This window comes from Penaeus vannamei, chromosome 9 (genome assembly GCF_042767895.1).
Source record: "Penaeus vannamei isolate JL-2024 chromosome 9, ASM4276789v1, whole genome shotgun sequence".
Classification (NCBI taxonomy): Eukaryota; Metazoa; Arthropoda; class Malacostraca; order Decapoda; family Penaeidae; genus Penaeus; species Penaeus vannamei.
In genome coordinates this window covers 28,932,916-28,935,415 of record NC_091557.1, presented here as the reverse complement: position 1 = coordinate 28,935,415, position 2,500 = coordinate 28,932,916, and the positions used below count along the sequence as shown (strand labels likewise).

The window sequence follows — 2,500 nt, the reverse complement described above, 5'->3', positions numbered from 1 at the left end:
CAACTTGGGAGGCAATCGAATTCCTCGGAGGAAACGGATCGCGACAGGACGAAGGAAGAGGGGGAGGGAGGGAGGTGGAGAGGGGGAGGGAGGGAAGAGGGGGAGAGGGGGAGGGACGGAGGGGAGGAGGGGAGAGAGGGGAGGGAGGAGGCTGCTAGGATTGGGGGCGGGGAAAGGAGGAGGGGGAAGGGGAAGGAAGGAGAAGGAGGATGAAGAGGAGGAGGAGAATGAGATGATTGGGAAAAGAGAGAGAAAGAGAGAGAAGAGATATATATATGAGAGAGAAGAGAGAGAGAGATATAGGGAAGGAGAGAGAGAGAGATATAGGGAAGGAGAGAGAGAGAGAGAGAGAGAGAGAGAGAGAGAGAGAGAGAGAGAGAGAGAGAGAGAGAGAGAGAGAGAGAGAGAGAGAGAGAGAGAGAGAGAGAGAGAGAAAATTGACGTCCTTATCAAGAGTAGCAAAGGCAGGAAGGCGTTGTCAGAGAAGAGACAGGTGGAGAGCCACTATCGCACTCGGGGAGGGGGGAGGGCGGAAGGGAAAAAAGTAAACAGGAAAGAGAAAGAGAAACAAAAGGAAGAAATAAAGAGAGAGAGAGAATAATAAGGAGAGATGAGAGGGGGAAAAAAGAGAGAGGAAAGAAAAAATACGAAGACACACAACACCTAATGAGTTGAGAATCTTGAGTGCGAAGAGGGAAGAAGAGGGAAAAGAAGAAAGAGGGGGTTGAGAAGGATGGGGGGAGAGAAAAAGAAGAAGGAAAAGCTTGGATTAGTCTAGAGGGGGGGCAGAGCGAGGGGGGGAGGGTTGCAGAAAGGGAGGGGATAGGGAAAGAGTTGGGAGGAAGTAGGAAGGGGAAAGATAAGACAGAAAAAAGGGAGATGGTGAGAAACTTGAGGGGAAAGGGGAAGGAAATAGAAGAGGAGGGTGGCGAGAAATATGAGAGGGGTAAAGGGGATAGGGAGATGGGGAGGTGTATGAGAGGGGAAATAGGGAAATGGAGATGGGGAGAAATATGAGAGGGGAAAAGAGGAAGGGAGAAGAGAGGAGGATGGGGAGAAAGCCTACGAAAGGGGAAAGGGGAAAAGGGAGATGGGGAGAAATGTGAAGTAGATTGGAAAGGGAGATGGGGAGAAATAGTAGATGGGAAAGGGAGAAGAACGGGAGAAGCAGAGGAGTGTGTGAGGGAAAGGGGGTGGAGGGAGAAGACAGGGAGATGGGGAGAAATACAACGGGGAAAGGGAGAAGCATGGGAGTATGAGAGGGGAAGGGGGTAAGGGAGAAGGGAGGGAGGAGAGCGGAGAATGAGGAGGCGAGTGAATTTCCGAACCACCGCGAGCACACACCCGATTTATTATTCAGAATGATGCTTTGCCACTTCTGTGTCGTTTTCTGGATGCCACTGGCGGTTGGCCATCTCGCAGACGCCTTTGCACATGCTCTGTCTCTGTTTGTCTCTTTCTCTCTCTGTCTCTCTTTCTCTTCCGCTCTCGCTCTATCTCTGTCTCTTTTTTCTCTTCCGCTCTCGCTCTGTCTCTGTCTCTTTTTCTCTCTCGCTCTCTCTTTGTCTTTGTCTCTCTTTCTCTCCTGCTCTCGCTCTCTGTCTCTCTTTCTCTTTCGCTCTGTCTCTGTCTGTCTCTTTCTCTCTCGCTCTCTCTCTGTCTCTCTTTCTCTCTCGCTCTCTCTCTGTCTCTGTTTCTCTCTCGCTCTGTCTCTGTCTGTCTCTTTCTCTCTCGCTCTCTCGCACTCACTCTCCCTCTCCCTCTCTCTCTCTCTCTCTCTCTCTCTCTCTCTCTCTCTCCGTCTCTCTCTCTCTCTCTCTCTCTCACACACACACACACACACACACACACACACACACACACACACACACACACACACACACAGACACACACACACACACACACACACACACACACACACACACACACACACACACACACACACACACACACACACACACACACACACACACACACACACACACACGCCCACTCTTAAGGTCGATCCGCCGTCATACCGAGGTGTTCCTCGCACGGTTGTAAAAATCTAGGGACAGCAACCCACTTTCACGGAAAGCTTGATGATGTTACCAGTGCTTGTTAGTAAAATCACATCACAAAGAGCGACGTTTAGGAGATTACGTTAGTGACAATAAAAAATGGTTAGTAAACAACTGAGGCATTTATGCAGGTAGGCCGGTGACTACAGCTGTTAGTGGATGCCGTTAGCAGAGAGCGTTCGTGTACAGAGAGAGATCGTAGTTTACATAATCTGAGAGGTATTAGTAAGATCAGCAACTACTGCGTTATCTGCGCTGTATCTCTGGCGGGTTAGTGACAACTGCTGCGACAGCATTAGGCGCCGCTGATGCAGAGGGCAGCTTTGCAATGTCAACAATTCTTGCAGGCAGGTCGTAGCATCTACAACGCACCGGTTAGTACAGGTGAGAGGGAGAGGGAGAGCGAAATGAGGAGCTGTTGCAGCAGGTGACAACATGAT

General features: G+C 50.4%; 1 protein-coding gene across 1 annotated transcript in view; it reads right to left on the bottom strand.

The window, feature by feature from the left end:
- Window positions 1-2,247: 2,247 nt before the first annotated feature.
- LOC138862696 (pneumococcal serine-rich repeat protein-like) overlaps window positions 2,248-2,500 on the bottom strand; it is an 88,578-nt gene continuing 88,325 nt past the window's right edge. The window contains exon 5 of the mRNA XM_070125510.1: window positions 2,248-2,500. This exon is cut by the window's right edge and continues 814 nt beyond it. The gene's annotated coding sequence lies outside the window, so the exon portion shown is untranslated.